General features: G+C 40.3%; 1 pseudogene; it reads right to left on the reverse strand.

Moving 5' to 3' along the window:
- Positions 1–6482: 6482 nt before the first annotated feature.
- Positions 6483–21008, reverse strand: LOC139725565 (scavenger receptor cysteine-rich domain-containing protein DMBT1-like; annotated as a pseudogene).
- Between the last annotated feature and the right edge of the window lie 171 nt (positions 21009–21179).

The following is a 21179-nucleotide window of genomic DNA, read 5'->3' on the forward strand; positions in this document are numbered from 1 at the left end:
ATTATTTTGGGTATTTTTGTTTGTGTTTCTGTTAATACCGTCAGTTCAATAGGACTAACTAAAAAATCGCATATCAGTTGAAAATTTCCTTATCATTTTGACTTTCCATTTATGCCATGTCATTTCAGACAAAATGTCCTTAAGAGATCTAGTCTCTTATAAGAAGCCGGGTTCAGTGCTGTTCCTTTCCATCATAGTTCCTATTCTATTCATAAAGTTTCATACTATGCAAGGTAGATTAAAGAAATTCATTTTCATTTTGACCCCATTGATGTTATTTCGTTTGTTTCTGTAGCAAAATTTTCAAAACCCTCTGAGGCGCAAAATCTATAACTGATTCATAAACACAAACTGTTATTCTAGAATGTCTAAGTTCTTTTTTTCAAATTTGACAATTCTATTTCATGCTTTGTTTAGACTTATGGAATTTTACTGAATTCAATACATGTACTTTCCATTCAGATTTTTTTTTCAGATTTTATAAGACATACAGTAAAGTTCAAAGGTGCCGGTTTTATTATGAATATTTGATACTTTTGCCTCTAAAATCCCTAGGAACTGTCGAGTTAGTACATTTTATAAGCATGAATCATTTAGACAGTACAGGCTAAAAGCGAGTAAATTAAATCTGTTCGAATAGACTTACTTGTGAAAATCACGGAGGGAACAGTTTCGTGACTCGTCCGAGTCACTTCTTCAGCTCTGTCTGGCTGGCTATAGTTATACCAGTGAGGTACTAAGGCTCACACTGTACCTCCTTGGTTATACTTGCAATCATTAACTCCCCTTAAAGACAATTAATTGACACTCTATTTGGAATAAACAAATAATAGGGATAAACCTAATATGTTTGATATAAACAACTTTCTCTAGAAAGCAACGAGTTTATTCCCAATAAAAATGGCATTATTATTGTAGGCGATGTTAATGCATTCCCCTTCCTACACAATTCCCCATTGTCATTATGCACTCCTACCTCATCAATCAAAGAAGAATGGTAATAGAAGAAGCAGCGTAAACATTCAACATGTTTGGAGGCTAAACTCTAAATTTGATGAAATGTATCACATAAAAGTGAATGTACGCAGTATCATCATACATGTTGGTAAACTTTGGTATACACCTCAGTCTCCAATATTAAAAGAATGCAGAAACGGCTAACTTATTGAAAGTGGCTGAGGTTCCCAGCCCCCCCCCCCCAAAAAAAAAAAAAAAAAAAATGCATGCTGGTGAGGTAAATCACAAAGCTATACATTACCGTATTTACAGTTTGTCAGGTAGCAAGTTGTGAAAGTATCGGTGCACGGGGTGAACGAGCGGCGCCGTGACTTCTACGCTGGCACAACCGCCTGCGTTGGGTAGCGTCTGCGGCGGTTTCGCGTATACCGTGTAAAATAGTGAAAAACTCGTGGCGTATGTATGTGTAGACGGTAGTCCAGCCTTTCTCTCTGTGCGTACGCAAGGAGCTTCGTCGACTGACTATTGGTAACTTTTCTTCGTTCTGAGGGACTGGCTTGCTCTGAATACTACAAAGGCTTGTCAAGAAATATGCGGGTTTATCGGCCTTCATGGCTACGTGCCCACATTGAATCCTTGCCGGGGGCGCGAGTGAGAAGAGTGTTGTCTGAAGCCTACATAAAGTGTTCCTTGTCAGGAGTAACTTGAAGAGGTTTATATTTCTGCCCCATACACGGATGGATTCTGCGACCTGAAAGCAGAGACAAGAGTGTTGCGGGGGAAGGGCAAACAAGAAGATTGTTTACTCTGCACACACATGGTCCTCACTGGTTCCAGTGTTTCATATACAGCTCAGATACCTCCTGAAGATTCCACGTCATAATAGGGGAAAGAAAGCATATTCCCTCATTTACTAGTTGAGCATCAGATAGGGAAAGTAATCAGCAAAGCGTGTTCCTTCGTTTGTGTGTTTGTGTGTTTTCCTTTATCTACGATGTGTATTGACAAGTGACAGAGATAGTTTTTCTGTATAGTTTTGCTTGATCTCAAGTTAGTACCGGTATTCCACTTCCTACCACTCTCAGATAATTTCCATTAATCAAATTCATGAAATTCTTCCGTCGAGATGTTTTCATTGCAACTGATTGACAAATTGCCCTACATCGACGTAAATAAGCACTGAATAGATCAGTGTTTTAGTAGTAGCCATGATAAGAAATAGGTCGCAGGTTCGAATCCTGTTCGAGTATGTACGCCCATAATTTTTAAAACACTGATCAATTCAGTGTTTATTTACGTCGATGTTGGGCAATTTGTCAATCAGTTGCAGTTTCCATGGAAATTGAGACAAAATTAGATATTTACCTAAAAATCTTCCAAATTGCAAATTTCGCCTCCATAGAAATCTAATGAATGCATGCGTACCAATCCGATGATACTGAAGAAACAAGTTTGGCGCAACTGAAAGGTGGTGATGTGGGTGTGAAATGAGTTATCGTATCCTATAGTGAAATATTCCACACAACGTCCACATTGGATTCATACCGATGAAACATGGAAGGTTATGGAAGGTTATGGTTTATAGCTTCACATTTGATAACATTACATATATTACATATAAATGTATATATATATATATATATATATATATCAGAAGAAATACACCGTTGGTGAATACAGCATGAACTTTGTTGCAGTTTTGTTACTTATATAAATATATATATATATATACATACATATAATTATTGCGTAAAGTTTACAGACTAGTAATTGGCGTACGGTGCATAATAATGATATTGATAATAATAATCATGATCATAATAATAATGAAAACAGAACTTCATGTTGAGGGTAGGTGGAATTTTAATTTTTGCAAGTCATTTTATATCTTCGGATCTTCGGATAGAATTTTAAAAAATTATTTTTTGTTCGGTTCGAGAATACGTTTGGATTGATTTCAAGTTTCAAGTTTCAAGTTTATTTCATATTTCCACTTTCACAGTGATGGGATTACAAAATGATTAACAATAAAACAAAAGTACAAAATATATACAACCATATCTTATGTTTGAAAAAAAAAGACAAACAAACATTACACACAAATATAAATGTCGGTATCGTCTGAGGATATCACAAATAAATGTCAGAAATATGATGGGGCCTACATAAAAGCAATGATGCTTGTAAAAACTGTAGGTCCCCGAATTTATAAGCGTGAAATTATACGGAGAACGGACATGTTTATCTCGACCAACTTAAATTGATTTGATGGTAGGAGCGTGTCAAAGACATTAAAAACCGATAACCAATGGAGTATTAGATTTTCATAAGCAGCACATATACTTTGACGAGTCACATGAACTGCAGCTAGTGTGATAACCATATACTTGTTGAAACTGGTTTACAACATTACTAGGGGAGAAGTGTGGATATCTTATTCTTTTTGTTTTTGCTTATTGTGTGTGCGTATGTGTGAACGTGTGTGTGTGTGTGTGTGTGTGAGTGGTGTGTGTTTATGTATTCAAACGCGTAGCCGCACAGTCCATTTGGGACAAAGAATTTAGAAGCGTGGTGCACTTTATTTGCACTTGGACAATATCACAACTGGAAAAGTGTGTAGGAACCCTATAGGCTCATTGGCTGCAATACATTTTTACAGCATCACGATATGATTCTATAAAACAGCAGCAACAACAACAACAACAGCACCTTAAAATAATTGAATGAGAGTGTAAGCGGCTTCCCAAACTATAACCTGATAATATAATTGCAATGCATGCTTATGCGTAATAGAGTTTACATTTTGTATGATATGATTGTGTGTGTGTGAAGTTGTGTTTGAATGTATAAATGGTGTGCGTTTCTCATTATGTTGTCTCATACGGATAGTCAAAAGATCAATTGTCATTTGTTTGCTTTTTTCATGAGCGGATATATATGTATATATATGTATATGCGTTATATATATATATACATACGTTGTATATATATATATATATATATATATATATATATATGTATAATACCCTTGCATTTCTAAATGAATGATGAGGTCCGACATCAAATCATGAGCTATAGAGCTCGAAATGGCGCCATTGAAAGCAATTGGAGGTTCAATTCAAGTCACGAAGTAACACAATAATGTAAACAGGCTCATACGAGTTTGAGTCAATTCGTAAATACTTAAGTACATCAAATTCTTGACGATATTTTGTTGTATATGAATTATCATCTTGTTCTTATGAAATGAATTCGACGGATTTCGATTAATGTTTTGTATTAGGGGAAGATACAACGAAAGTGATATCATTGATTAAATCTACAACAAACTATATACATATATATATATATATATATATATATATATATATATACATAAATAATATACAAATACTAGACCCTGCATCACGTACCTCAACGAGGTTTTTCGATTAAAGGGCAGATTCTGAAAGAGCAGAAAATAATGATGCATAACTAAATTAAATTTAAATGGACCTTCTTAATCTATCCAAAATATTGGAAAGAAAGCAAACACTCTGTGAAATGCGGACACTGAGAAAAGATGCTCTGAAGTATTAAAGCGCTTAATCTTACCAAGCTGTAGTCAGTGAGATAAGTGCGACAAAATGGGATATAAGTTTCAGAGCAACAACAATGACGGATTATCGGGTTAAGCTAAAATGTATCATGATTTATCAACACATTCTATCATGACTAGAACCAGCTTTAAAAGCAGTAGCAGCATCCTTCCCAAAAGTTACTAGAGTTGAAAGTTGAGATTGTGTTAAGGACTTTAAATGAAATGGCCAATAAGACATACCTAATCACACCATTCAACTAAAAGGGTGTTCTACCAGAAAAACTGCTAAATATGTAATATCCCGTTCGTTTAATGATCCCAAATGTCAGAATAATACAGAAGAAGAATTGCTCTTTCAGGAAATATGAGAGACTCTAAGATTAATTACGTCGACCTTTCTCCTATTTTTAATCTTCGTGTAAAATCAGTTGTTAGACAAAAGTACAATTTGACACTACAAACGTAACGCAAGAATTTGATAGGAAATCTAGTGCACTGTGTTCTTTTTGATACATTTAATGGGATTATTTCGCCACGCACGAAAGGATTTTATCTGTTAATAGGGCTATAAGTGAATTCACATAAAATGTTAGAACACCGTTATACCGTTAACCATACAAAATTGCTTTGAATTATTCCAAGAAAAAAAAAGCAGGTGAAAAAGGAGTTAAGCCATCACCCCTATGAAAACTTACATCAGTTCAAGACAATTATCTAACATTGTCGATTGTCAATTTTTGTTCAGTGAGCTATGAGGTGATACATCAAAACATTAAAATAAATGTCTTATTGTTTCCAAACCCTGCACTCTACACAATATAAGAGGATAATCTACTCACACTCAGATTCTCGTGTTCGAAGTTAACAATTTTGTCAACCGACGTTGCTTTTCCTGACCACTTTTTATTGTTGATTATATATATTCATTCAACCACGATTTCTTTTTTATGTTAATAATGTGCATTTTTGCACAATATCATTACCCAGTGCAATGATGCGTCAGAAGAATTCGTATTTTCCATAGCAGAAGAATTGCACTCGAATATCATGGCAACAATCAAATAAATGGCTGATTCATTCATTCACTTAAATGATTTCCATATCCAAGAAAACATGTAGGCCTAACAACGATTTTTTAAACGATAAATGCATGCATTGACATAATACAAAGTACCATATCTTATGTGAAATTTGTACGTATGTCATTAACAAGGAACGTGAAAAGAAGAACGACAAAAACATTCTGAAATATGAAAATGCTTGAAATGAGGAGTAATGCTAAAAGAGCACTGAATGCATCATGCTTGCCCCCAAACACAATCAAGCAGTTACGGAACTGACCTGTTATTTATCAAATGAAATGCGGAATTGCATGAGCTAAGAATACAAACCTAACTAGCCGTAAATAATCATATCACGCGAATAAATCTTAAAGGGGATAGCTAGTAACCGATCAGTGGGAATCAGTGGGAATGCTGAGGGATGATTGTTCCAATCCTTGTGGGATTCATTTAAGAGTACATTATATATCTACTGTTGTGTGAAAATTATTTGCTTCAGAACGGTCTCATATTCAAGTAATGTGCAGGTTAATGCCCCGTCACTGACCAGGCACGCTAACCTGGAAACACTAAACTGAACATTACTTGAATATGAGACCCTTCTGAAGCAAATAATGTTCACACAACAATAGATACATAATGTACTCTTAAATGAATCCCACAAGGATTGGAACAATCATCCCTCAGCATTCCCACTGATTCCCACTGATCAGTTACTAGTCATCCCCTTTAACATTATAATAGCCTGTAGCAGGAATGTAGGCCTAATCAAAGCAACCAAAAATAAAGATGAGGAGTTAGACAAACAGTGAGAGAAAGAGAGGTGGAGAGAGAGAGGGAGGGAATAATGTTCATAACATGATGTGCAAATAAAAAAAAATGTCCTACGAATTGCCCGAGTCCCTGCCTTTGTCAATACAAACAACACTCGCCGCTTCGTAGGGACTGCAGTCATGTGTTTCGAATGGAGCATGTCGGCATTCAGCGAAGTTTCTTTCTTCACCGGTACACGTCACATCATCCAGTAAGAAATATCCGGAGCCCCGGCCGAATTTAGCGCAGCAAGGTGCTTCCAAGGCCCCGACGTAGCCAAGCATCCGACAAACGACGTTTGCATCAAGTATGTCCCAGTTGTCGTCACAAACAATGCCCCATTTCCCCTCAAAGAGAACCTCTACTCGTCCTTCATTGTCGCTGCTTCCATTAACAAGACGGATATCGAGTTTGTATGCTATGAAGAAAGAGTAAAAGGGAAAAATAGTTAATGGTACATAGAAATTTACATATCGTCTGTTCTTCTGTAGTTGCTAAGAGATCTAGTGTACAAGAGGTGCTTACCAATAGAACGACAAGCAAAATATACCATGCTGCACTGGTGCCCATAATCGATTGTAGTATTGAAATGCGGCGTGATTGACATTGTCTAACTAATTACGACTAACTAATTTGGATTCAGCGATGTTTCTCAGTTACATAGTTAAGTGTATTGCGTTCATGTTTCTTGCATGAGTCCCTTGGTAATGATAGAATAAAAAACGTTTACTATTTGTACGCGCCTAGCTCTCAAAAGTGCCCATAATACTATAATCGCTTACTTACGTTTGGGCGAGCAAATGACTCCTGCGTCTTCGTTATGATTGCAATTATCATTGCCAAAGCCAGGATACGGACAGACGGCCAGGTGACTTTCCTTTCCCGTACACTCCATGTCGTCAAGGAGGATGCTGCCAGAACCCCGGCCGAAACGACTACAGCAAGTGGACTCCAGGGCACCGTCGTAACCTAGCAACCTGCAAGTGATGTTTGCCTCCTCCATCCCCCACAGATCGTCACAGACTGTTCCCCACCAGTCTCGCTCGACGTTAACTTCCACCCTACCTTCCCTCTCATTCCTACCCCCGACAAGGCGGACATCAAATCGACGTGCTGTCGGTAAGAAAATGCAAGATTATAGTGAAGAACAGTTTCACTTGTCATCGTGTGTAGCTATACTTAACTAATAATAATGGAGTTTTTTTAATGCGCCATGTCTGTCACACAGCACCACTCCTATAGTGGAGAAAAGACATCCTCTCACATTGCTTCATTCAGGAAATTACCACAATTGAAAGAAAGCACACAGTTACTGGAACAAAAAGGTTTTGAGTTCTTCCTTGAACAGAGTGAATGAGGTCTTCCTTCTCAATTTTAAAGGCAATGAGTTCCAGAGAGAAGAGCCAGACTGGGTGAAAGCTCCGTTGCCCGGCCAGTGAATGATAGATGTGGCGAACTTGAAGGGTATGAGCAGTGGATTGACGAAGATATTTAGTCAGTTTGTACTTATAGAATAGTTCCTAAAGGCAGCCGGATGCTCTTTTTGCTTAGTATTCTTATACACTACTCATGTACGTTCTCACCACACACAATTATCCGCCATGAATATAATGTACGTGAGAATGATTTCAACTGATTTTGTGTCATGTAGATGTTATTTGTATTACTGAACTTATAATTCATGTGTTACCTTACATTGTCATGGATGGATGTTGCAAATACAACATTGTATGGGTTTGTCTCGAAACTCAATAAATGAAACGAAATGAAATGAAAATGAAATGATGCGTGTAACATTATTTCAGTTAACAACTTTAGTACAGGGGCATTGCACAGTGTGTAAAACGGTATGCTTTTATGTGTCAATGACACCCAAAGCTTACAAAGGGTCACCGTTATTCACTGGTAGTTGTGTGTTTGTTTAACTCCATCAATTTGTTTTCTTTTGTCATTTTTCGATACAGCATTAGCTCTTCATCACATCTTACGTAAGCCTACGTGGAAATGGATTTGGTATTCGTAAATGTATATTCTAAACTTGCTTGAAGTATTCCGCACAGTTCCGCTAAGAAACCTGAAGATCTCAGGTAGGAGTGTGTCAGGAAGACAAATAAGATATGACCATAATTTTCAAAGGCAATCAGTGGCAATGATGCTTACATGGGGTCTCACATGAAGCAACTGCCACTTGGCTGCAGTCCCGCGACCAAGAGCCGGTATACTGGCAGTCAGCTAGATTTTCTTCGGATCCAGCACAGGATACATCGCCCATTATGATATCCGACATCCAAGGGCGGTAATAAGTGCAGCAGGGGAACCACTTGGTCCCCTCATACCCGAGCGTCCTACAGACCACCTCGGCTTCGTCGTAGCCCCAGTTATCCCTGCAGATCTGGCCCCACTCTCCATTGTACAAAATCTCCACTCTCCCGGACCACGGCCGCGTTGACCCGACCAGGCGCACGTCAAATTTTGGCTTTGCTGTACCAGTCACCAAGGTGAATATAAAAGTGTAGGATACGCAAATTAGGCAAAGAGAAAATATTGGAAAAAGACAAAATAATGTGTTACAATAACGGCAAGTGGTGCTTTTCTACGAATCTCCACTCATTAGTTGATATACATAAAATCGGCTATGCAATTGGAAATCTTTTCAGTTCTGATTTCCCTGGTCTTTTCAGAAATTCAGAATCCAAACGGATTTGATTTCACTCATATGCTGATCACTACAACGGCGTAAATCGGTACTGAGGAGTGGGGGGGGGGGGGGGATGATTGGCGATAGTCACCATCACCACGATTACAAGCCCATAACCGGACCGGCGCAGCCCTTGCGGGGGGGGGGGGGGGGGGGGAGAAGCTTGCCTCCCACACACACACACACATGCAAAGTGGGAGGGAAGTGGTAGCAAAAATATGAAGACTTTTTGTTCTTGTGTTTTGTTTGTTTGTTTGTTTGTTTGTTTTTTGCTTGTCAGCCGTCTTTCGGCGGAAAATCAGACCTTAAAAGTATGAAGACTTTTTTGTTGTTAGTTCTCTTGTCTTTTGGTGTTCTTTCTTCTTGACTGACAGGCGATTTTGACACCCCCCCCCCCCTTTCAAAAACGTAGCGCAGCCCTGAATGATGCCCAAATAAATTAAATAAAATGCTAATAAGGATATCCATTTCTTTGTATGTAATAACGTAGTAGATATTTTCCTGTAGCTATTAATTGTATTCTTCAATTTTCTTGATTTAAGTCAGTAAAGCAATCATCCCAGGGGCATCGTTCCGTTTTAATGATGGGGGGTAGGGGGAGGGACTTGGAGTTTGAATATCTGTGCGAGTGAGCGGAGCGGCCTAGCGGGGGGAGGGTGTGGGAGGGGGGTATCCCCCTCCCACACGGCATTTTCAGACCTGAAATTCAGCGATCTGGTGTGCACTTTTGGTGAAATTTGGGATTTTGTTTTCATATCAAAAAACAAGTAAGAAAAAGAAATATTCATAGATAATTGAATGACTACATCGTGGTATTTCACCTCTTGCTCCGCCTGTACGACATCACTGTGAAGGCCTACTAGTGGGGCCTATCACCGGCGTAGCCAGGATTTGATCTTATAGTCCATGGGCCAAGAGCCGAAAAATGGGTTGTTGGTACCACCCGAGGTGGCAAAACCTTTTTGGTGTCATTTTGTTTGTCGGACATAGATGCGCTTATCAAGCTATGATAGCATTTCCAAATGAGTAGCTTAGTCATAATAAATGAATTTTTAACCAATTTGGTCTCGTTTTTATATCCCTATACTTCTGAATTGAAACTAACCGCTATACAAATACGAGCACTGCCTTCTGTATGTCCACAGGTGTCCTGTTGTAAACGCGGTGCGCTTAGTTTTCATTCAATGCAGCGAAGGGAATATCCAAAGGGTTATGATGTCCACAGCTGTCACGCGGTGCGCTTAGTCTTTATCTAGAACAATGTACCGTTATCATATCTAAAGTTCCTAATAAAAGGGATTATCTATACTGTTTTTATACCACCCTCTCAACAAATACATCAGTTTTAAACAAAAATCACTCTGTTCATTTACAACATTATTAATTATAGGTCCCCCTAATGTATTGTAGTGTACCGGTACATTGTTTTTGCATAATCTTTCATTGTTGGATGGAAATAAAGCGACATTGGCGTGGTATTAGCGTTTTCAACCCAGGGTTTTCACCGGAAAATGATAAATAATTGAAAAAGACGCTAAAATTCACGAGAAATTGCTTTTTTGTTGTTGTTGTTTTTAGATAAAGGGATATACACTGTATCATAAGCTTTGGATATTCCCTTCGCCGTCTTGAATATTAGACTAAGCGCTGTGGACATCATAACCCTTGGATATTCCCTTCGCTGCCTTGAATAAAGACTAAGCGCACCGCGTTTACAACAGAACACCTGTGAACATACAGAAGAGAGTGCTCTTCTTTGTATAGCGATTGGTCTCGATTCAGAAGTACAGGGATATAACAACGAAATCAAATTGGTATAAAATTCATTTACTATGACTAAGCTACTCATTTGGAAATGCTATCATAGCTTGATAAGCATATCTATGCCCGACAAACAAAATGACACCAAAAAGGTATTGCCACCTCAGATGGTACCAATATCTGGCCTGGCCCATGGACTATTAGGGGAGCGGTTAGATGCGAGGGAGCGATGCGAGCGAGGGGGGTTTCCCCCTGCCACATTGAGAACTTTTTGCATATTGATGTTGTAAATGGTGCAATTTGATGCATTTTTTTGCGTGTTTTATCGACTTGAAACAGTCCAACATGTTTTTAGCAGTACATTTTATGTAGATTATCATTGAACAATTATAAAATGGTATCATTTAGAGAAACTTCTTGTATTAATTCTCACACTGAAGATCATGAACGCGATCATGAATTTTGACATTGTACAGTCCAAAAACGGCCGTTTGTAGCTATATTTTTTCGCTTAGGAAATTAAGGGGGGGCGCACCGGGCCAACTGCTGGCAATTACCCGGCAGCAACATCAAAATGACATAACGATTAAATGCGAGCGAGCTTGAAAATTTTGACATTGTACAGTCCCAAAACGGCAGCTGTTTGTAGCTACATTTTTTTGCTTTGGAAAGTAAGGGGGTGGGGGGGGGGCGCACCGGGCGCAACTGCTGGCAATTACTGGCAGCAACATCAGGAGAATGACCCGAACGATTAAATGCGAGCGAGCGAGCTTGAAAATTTTGACATTTTACAGTCCAAAAACTGCCGTTTGTAGCTATATATATTTTTTCGTTTTTGAAAATTAAGGGGGGCGCACCGAGCGCAACTGCTGGCCATTACCCGGCAGCAACATCAGGAGAATGACATGACGATTACATGCGAGCGAGTGAAGCAAGCGAGCTTGAAATTTTTGACATTGTACAGTCCAAAAACGGCCGTTTGTAGCTTTATTTTTTCGCTTTGAAAAATAAGGGGGTATAGAGGCGCACCGGGCGCAACTGCTGGCAATTACTGGCAGCAACATCAGGAGAATGACATAACGATTAAATGCGAGCGAGCGGAGCGAGCGAGCTTGAAAATTTTGACAATTTACAGTCCAAAACTGCCGTTTGTAGCTGTACTTTTTTCGCTTAGGAAATTAAGGGGAGTGGGGGCGCACCGGGCGCAACTGCTGGCAATTACTGGCAGCAACATCAGGAGAATGACATAACGATTAAATGCGAGCGAGCTTGAAAATTTTGACATTTTACAGTCCCAAAACTGCCGTTTGTAGCTGTACTTTTTTCGCTTAGGAAATTAAGGGGAGTGGGGGCGCACCGGGCGCAACTGCTAGCAATTACTGGCAGCAACATCAGGAGAATGACATAATTAAATGCGAGCGAGCGGAGCGAGCGAGCTTGAAATTTTTGACATTTTACAGTCCAAAAACTGCCGTTTGTAGCTGTACTTTATTCGCTTTGGAAATTAAGGGATGGGGGTGCACCGGGCGCAACTGCTGGCAATTACTGGCAGCAACAAATATCTCGTAAACACATTTATGATGTAATCTGGGGAAATTTCAATCCCAGAAGTGTATACTATTTTTTTTTTTTTTGGGGGGGGGGGGGGAATCCTCCGTTAATTGAAAGTATCTAGATATCTCCTCCCATCCAAGAAACATTTGCATTTCTTTAAACTGAAGTAACAGACCTGGTGCACACTTTAGATGAAACATTTTGAAATCTGTCAATCTCTAAAGTGTATTAAGTAGAAATGATTGAACGGGGAGGGTATGGGAGGGGTAAGGCCTATCCCCTCTTACGCGAGGGAGATTTTGTATTTTCAGAATTTAAATTCAGCCATCTTTGGGTGAAATATTTAGACAGTTTTCTATCAAAAAAGTAAGAACATTTCCACATCTCGGGAGTTACGAGGAGGAGCAAAATGATCTGTTTGTCCCCAATACTTTTATGGGGGACCCATCCCCCTCCCCCTCCATCGACGCCTCTGCATATATGAGGGAGCTTTTGTAAGTGAAAGATCTGCTGCACACTCTTTGATAAATATAAGGAAATAAAACGTCAATCTCAAAAGTGTACAAAGTCTATCGAAAGGGACCAAGTAGTGGAGCTTTTGCATATTTATGATTGCAATTCAGCGATCCGGTACATAATTCTGGCGGTAGTTGTCCAATTTTCCATAAAGAAAGTTCGAGATTTGTCCTCATCTCGGGATGATGCCCATAGATGTATCAGAGTCATCATCGTTTCAGGAATGATTCAGGAAATGGAGGGGGTTCAATTATGGCGGTATAGTTTTTGTTATTGTTTGTTTGTTTTCGTACATAATTTGCAGATGGTCCCGAGTTGCTCGCTTCATAGCATGTTTATATGTAAGCCTATGCTATTTGACGTTGTCAACGTCTGGACCATACCTTATGTCGATATTACTTTCTTCGCGAGCGAGCGAAGCGAGCGAGCGCTTGAGAAAATGTATTTATCCAAGATAGAATACTGTTCAGCTCTGTTACCTGTCTGAAGGCGGGCGTACGAACGTCATGCAATATGCCAAAATTGATACAATCACATTTCTGCTTCCTCCATTTTTTCTCAAATTTCAGGGGGGGGATGATTGTACAGGCCATCCCCCCCTCCTCCATTTCAGGGGGGGGGGGGGATATATCCCCCCCCCCCATCCCCCCGGGATTTACGCCCATGGATCACTATAAAGTTAAGTTAAATAAATTAATGTCGTCTTAATGTCGATGCTTACGCTCATTAGTGCATATGATGCCTGCATCCTCGCTGTGTCCGCAATAGTGATGCCCGAAGCCCCCGTGGCTGCAGTTTAGTAGGGTACCTTCGGTTCCGTCACAGAATAGGTAACTCATCAAGATTCTACCAGAGCCTTCCCCGAATCTGGCACAGCAGGGCGCCTCCAACGCCCTCTCGAAACCGAGCATCTTGCAGACAACTGTGGCATCTTCAATACTCCAGAAGTCGTCACAGACTGTGCCCCACACTCCTTCGTGGCGAACCTCGACTCTTCCTTCGTAGTCATTACTTCCATCGACAAGACGAACTTGAAAACCTAGGATGAATGACACGGAATTGAATTTTTCAAGTTATATCAATGTCTTATGTTGAATACAAATACCTAAACTCTAAAAAATTCCGGGTCAGAACTGACCCGGAACTGGGTCCGTTGGGGTCACACACCGTTCCCGGTCAGAAATGACAAGGAATGGGGTCAGATATGACTCCCACCCAGAGTCATGAATTGGGTCACGGTGACCCCATTCCGGGTCTTGATGACCAAATTCCAAGGCCTTTTTTTTTGACCGGGAACGATGTGTGACCACAAGGAACCCAGTTCCGGGTCAGTTCTGACCCGGATTTCTTTTTAGAGTGTACTAGAAGATGAGGTTTATATCAACAATATCTCAAATATTAACACATAATAGATATTATTATTGCGGTAGTATGTGGGGAACTCGGTCCTGCCTCTAATCCTTTCAGACAAAATAGGTAAGTTTTTATTCAAATGATTCCTTAGAATAAACACAAATGAAGCCTTTGAAACTTGTATCATTTTCTCAAGGGGTTTAAGAATTGAAAAAAAAAACAAACAAACAAATTTCCAACCGTATTTCCTTACCACAATTAAGTAACGGTGAAATATTTTCGCCAGGACACCCTGTCATAGCACATGGAAATAGAATCCCTAAACCCGATCAACAGGGTAAAGGATAAAACAACAACCACAACAATTAAACAAGACTTCTATGCTTTCCTTTCCTTTGTGAAACAGATCTCTACAAATTAAGGCCACATATGTTGTTGGTTTCGTTAATTGATATCAGTGCTCAATACATTACCTTCATTTAGAGCAGAGCACACGACGCTTGCATCTTCTTCGTGTACACAATTATTGGACTTAAAGCCTCGATGCTGACAATCGGCAAATTCTCCTCCTGTCCATTACATGACACGTCGTCCAATATGATGCTGCCTGAACCGGGACCGTAGTGGGCCTCGTGAGGGGCTGCCGTGGCCTCGAGAAAACCCAGCATTCTGCAGACAACGTTTGCATCATCGATATCCCAGGAGTCGTCGCACACCGTGCCCCATTCTCCGTTGTATAGAACTTCAACTCTTCCTTCTCGGTCGGTAGCCCCTCCAACAAGACGAACCTTTGGTATCTCTCCTGTTGGATATGTCATAAGTATAATATGCGCATTAGTTTGTCTCAGTATAAGCACAAGGTCTGTATACATCAGAGTTGAGCTATGGTCATAATGCGAGAAATATGATGGGACCTGGGTAAGACTTGTACAGCCGCGGATCCCGTGATAAAGGAGATGGGGGAATTATGAAATACAGATATCTATTCAGACCACACTCTGACTACGGTGACTGGGGGAACCGTATAAAACTAGGGGAAAACAGTTCAAAAATGCTACTCAATAGAACAAAAAAAAAAAATACTGATGTGATAACTCAGGAAGCCTTGAGTGGGATACTTACCATCTGCAGAGCATACGACACTTGCGTCTTCGTCATGTCTGCAGTTGTGTTCGCCGATATCAGAATACAAGCAAGAGCCCACATTGTCTTCACTTCCCTTACATAGCACGTTGTCCAGCAAGATATTTCCAGAACCCTGGCCAAAGTGGGCACAGCACGGAGCTTCGGCGGCACCTCCGAAGCCGAGCATTCTGCAAACGACATTGGCGTCGTCCATTCCCAGGAGTCGTCACAGACCGTTCCCCATTCGCCGTTGTGGAGAACCTCAACTCGTCCTTCCATCCCGCTAGTCCCATCAGCCAGACGGACTTCTAGTTCCTGTCCTGATTAGAGGAATAACACGAATTGTCATAATGTGGGATTCACGATTAAGTGCAAGTTGACCGCAGCAGTACGCATTTCTCGTAAACTGGTGGAATATTTGCTGCAGCTACGTGCATGGATCTTAATGACATTATGATTGTAACAATTGTATATATTTTGTTTTAACACAAGTCATTTCATGTTGCACAAACGATAGAATGCAATGTTTGAAATCAATATCAAGCGATATATTCCTCCGAGATGTCATGTCTCATAAAGTGTTAAAACTGAGAAGAGTAGAAACATATAACACATTTTAGTGCAGCTTGTATTGCAGGCTCCAAGCAACATGAAAAATCGGGAAAACATATTTATCGCCGAGGATCGCACACCGTAACATAAAATGTGTACCCCCGTATGTTCTAATCATAGTCCTTCGCACTAATTTTTTCCCCACTATGTTTCATTTCCTAGAAATTTGCTTTTAAATGCTCTATAAAAGCGATTTTTTTTCTCTGTTTTTACAAAAATTCCCTAGATTGGGAGGGGTATCCCCCTCCCACACCCCATCCCCGCTCGGTCGCTTCGCTCCCTCTCCGAGGATCTCACACAGTCACATAATGTGCCCCCGTCGAAAAAAAAAAATCAGAAGTGGCTCGGTGCGCGCTTATTCATAATAAATGAATTTCCTTCTAATTTGTACTCACGGTTGATACAAATGACCCCCGCATCTTCACCATGCGTGCAGTTGTTGATTCCATTACCCTGATTACCGCCATGCCTACACTTCACCAAGTGGTCTTCCGTCCCATCACATTCCACACTGTCAAGTAGAATCCGTCCAGATCCGCTGCCAAAGGTGGCGCAACAGGGGGCTGCCCAGGCCTCTTGGTAACCCAGCATTCTGCAGACCACGTCGGCATCTTCTAAGCTCCAGGATTCGTCACACACCGTGCCCCATTCGCCTTCGTACAGAATCTCAACTCGTCCTTCTCTCTCGCTTCTTCCATTAACAAGGCGAACTCCATGTGCAGGGAAAAGGAGAGAGAAAAAAAAAAGATAGCTTGGAAATTAAGTATTGGCAAGATAAGGCAACGAAAATACGTCGGATTATTACCATCTAGCACAGAGAAGAAACACACCCTGCGCGGGCTGAATCAGTAAAAAGATGTTTCTCTGGCACTCTGTCGCTACATAATGTATATATGACTATTTTATCACATACTCATACATAATTCAAAAGAGTTCAAATACCCCCCCCCCCCAAAAAAAAAAAAAAAAAAAAAGTCCGGCCGAAAATGTGCTTCCATTTCTTGAATTGGAGATATTTAGATCAAAATTACTGAAAAAGAAAGAAAATAATGAATTATATGTGTAACGATTATAAGTCAATCTTCAAAAAGAATTTCTTGTTACATAACAATAGTATCAATACTGCTGTATTCTTCCATTTCATGATGACCTTTATGACAGCCCTTGAAAAAATAGCTTTCATCTGTTTTTGCAGTCAACCTTTTCGCATGATATATTCGGCTACTGAATGTCTATCTAGTCTCCATAAAGCTTAGATTGAACGGAACGAAAAATTAATAAGGGTACTTTTAAGTCGGTCCCCACCAAAATCTCGTTTCCTTGAATCTGTCATCCAAGTTTCGTCTCGGAATTGATTAATCGTCCATTTGTAAAATTCATTTAACGGTTATTGATGAATCTTCAAAATAAAAGGACAAATACTAGTATCGAAGTAGATGTGATAAGACATGAACATGAATGTAAAAAATAAAAAATCAAATCAGAGTGGTGCTCATCTCATAATGTTTATAATAATATTGACTGGCTTCAAGGGAGATTCCAGAAAATATTGCCCAAACTGAAAGAATATTGCCGAAGACGAAGAGTCGAAGACGAGGGCAATATTTTGTCAGTGCGGGCAATATTTATCTGGTATCTCCCTCAAGGCCAGTCAATATCATAATTATTACCTTCCCCTATAGGTAAATTAGGAAAATATGTGAATACGGCTATACACTATGATATAGATCAACCCACATTTGACTACGTGTAGATCATCACCAACATGTCGAATAATTGAAAAATTGTTCTTCAATACATATCATTCAACTCAAACTTCAAAGATACATACATGTATGTAGTTGTAACAGGCAAACTTCAAACATTTGAATGCTTTTACACTTTAAGTGTTTAACTTTCTAGCTTTTGGTGTTTAAATCGGGTTGCTTTGTGTGTATGTGTGTATGTGTGTGTGTGTGTGTGGGTGTGCGTGTGGGTGTGTGTTTGGCTTTGGTTGCCCCTTTCACTGTCTCACCAGAGAGGTGGGAAGAGACCCACCTCCCGGGTGTGACACAACCATCACAATAGCAACAAACATCTTGAGAAATAAAAAAACAGCGCCCTCTGACGGTGACTTACTCTCTGGAGCACAGATGACACCTGCATCTTCACCATGCCAACAATTCTGCGTCCCAATTGCACGATGTGTGCAGTCAGCTAGATTTTCCTCCGTGCCGTCGCAGTGCACGTCGTCCAGTAAGATCTCCCCAGATCCTTGGCCGAAGCTGGCGCAGCAAGGAGCTCCCCAAGCCTCTTGGTAACCGAGCATTCTGCAGACAACGTTGGCATCTTCATTATCCCAGGAGTCATCACAGACGGTGCCCCAGTCTCCCTTGTAGAAGATCTCAACACGTCCTTCTCCTTCATTGCTTCCATCGACAAGGCGAACTCCAAGTGATGCTGTGATTAAGAACAGATGGCCTTATTAGATGACTTAAAAGCATCGTTAAAAACCAAAAGTGAAACACATAAATACACACAAGCACAGAGACACATACACACACAATCACACAACTAATAGTCGGTAAGATTTACAATTGAGCCCTCGATATGTAAATTTCACAGTTGAGTAGATACTGATAAATAAATAATGGTGCGACTTTTCTCGCAATGAGCTCACCTGGTTCACGAAAGTACGAGGACATGGCCGCACATAAGGACTGGCTGGTGTTGAAGCCAGTATACTGATGGAACATAATGTCGACAAAGATTCTCGGAACGACATCGTACAGCAGAGCCTGAGCTTCGTCAACGACAATGAGGCACCTTGATTCCATTGTAAAGATGCTGAGAATATTATTTGTGATATCAGCAGCGCCTTCTTCTAAAGCTCTCTGGTCCTGTGAAACAAACGTTTCCAGGGTAGCACATAACGCTTCTCTGTCTTCATAACCTGCGACTACGGCCAGAAGTCTCGGCAGGTCACTAAGCATCAGTCGACTCACATTACCAGGAACCTGCAGATCGGTTTCTACAAATGACACGATGTCGTCCCAACTCTTGCAAAGCTCAAATGCTCTGGGTATTAGAACCATCAAAATGTCTTGAATGACATGCTTAACAAGTTGCCGGGGATTCGCTTGATTAGACAAGAGATGATGTCCGTCGCGACAAACCTCGCCGTCATCACCTGATGTCAAGCCGAACAGCTCTCCGCCGATTCGCCGGGCGTGTTCCGAAAAGTCAATCGGTCGTAGCGGAAAGGGACGATTAGGGCCAGTCGAAGGTGTATCACCGGCGGGAAGTATCGTGGGTTGAGCGGAAATGGCAAAGACGCTGCTGGCGTTATAGAGGAGTCTACACACGAACCCTTCGTCTAAGTCGGTCCAAACTCTCTGCGAACGAAGGATAGGATCGCACGTCGACTGAAACACTTCTGGTCCTCCAGCAACCACGACGAGGCGAGGGGCAATTTTCACGCAGATCTCACCCACGGCTTCGACTAAATCGTACCCTGACCAGGCGGCACCAACACCACGCAATATGTCGTTGACAGTCAACAGAGGCAACACTTCTCCAGGAACGCTGAAAGGTTGCTGCTCATAATGCGAGAGACACTCGAATGCCTGGTCCCAATCAACGGTTAAGCCGCTTGGCAGAGGGCATGGGCTCGCCGAGTCAGCTGCAGTGAATACACAGAAAGATTTGCACCTTAAGTACAAGAATTTGCCTGGACATTAACAATTCAAATTTGATGTTCATAGACAATTGTAACATGTATGAAAAAATATATGATAAGTATAATTATGATATTCACTATAATCTTGTGTGTGTGCTGATTATCTGACCTTACTCATTTCAAAGTCTATAAACATCATGATTTTCCTTGAAAGCTTGTTTAGTATAAACAAGTTTGCTACCTCAAGTACAAATCAATAATAACATAAATAGTGCAGATACTGGAAACCCAACCTTTTTTTTTTTTATTTCCCTGCGTATTAATACATTCCTATTTAAAACTTTATTTTCTAAAGAAAATCAAGTGTTCGAACAAATGTAATATATCATTTAGATGCAAATAGATACAGTGAAGTGTTAATTTTACTTGAATGACATGTTTCACGGTGATTGTCCACTGAGGAAGTAGAAACTATTACTGCGATTACAGTAGTCTAATATCTGCCGGTAATTAAATATCTACATGCAAGCATTCGAGATGTACGTGTATGACTATAGAGTGTACAAAATATACAACAAGTAATCAACCAGTGGACAATAATAACATAGAAAAGGCTCGTTCTCTGTTCGTATTTTACAAATCAAGTCCTGAGAGACAGCCGATAGTTTCCTGTATGAATGGTTCACAACTTAAAAAAAGGGAAGAAATATTTGATATATCTTTGTTAAAATTTATTAGTGAAGTGAAAGCGAATGAAGTAAGAATGTGGATAATATTCCTGTTTCACATTACATTATGTTATATATCAGATATGCATGGAGGTACGAATTCATGGTTGGATTGATACTTACTGCTGGAGCAAAAAGGCAAGATGACGGTAACGTTTAGAAAAACCAACGCACAGGAGAAAAATAATTTCTTCACCATGGTTACAGGGAGAATTCTCGATACATTGAAACAGAACCACTAGGAAGAGGCACCAGCTCCAAACATGGATATAACGGATGGCGATTTGATTTTGCCAACAGAGTTACGATATATCTTTTTCTCTTTTACTCACGTCTGAATGATGCCGTTTATAAAAGGAAAATGATTCCAGAAGTCTACATTGAGCGGGGTATAGTTCATTGTGAGGGCGAATGGACTACAATTAAAACTTCCTTTGGATAATGAAGGTATAGCTAGCAGAGATATTCTATTCGCTGTCCTTCGGTGAAGTGTGCCTGAAGATTGAAACCAATCTATGTATCGACCCTGAGCAATGCAGTGAAAGGCTGGCCATGTACACTCGGCTATACCGTTAACAATCGGTGAACCCATTTCTGGTTTGCGCGTCAGTTTAATTATAAAGTTGCCTTAATTTCTTTGTTTTTTTTTAAGGGGAGGGGGTTGTTTATCTGGCTCGTGTCTGGTGAACGTACTTTCAAGCAATACGGGCACGAAAAGTGTGTTGCATTATGTACATCATATCAATTTTTCATTTTTGAATGA

The sequence above is a fragment of the Diadema antillarum genome, unplaced genomic scaffold (assembly GCF_040938485.1).
Source record: "Diadema antillarum isolate AM-2024a unplaced genomic scaffold, OU_Dant_1.0 seq00000049_RagTag, whole genome shotgun sequence".
Classification (NCBI taxonomy): Eukaryota; Metazoa; Echinodermata; class Echinoidea; order Diadematoida; family Diadematidae; genus Diadema; species Diadema antillarum.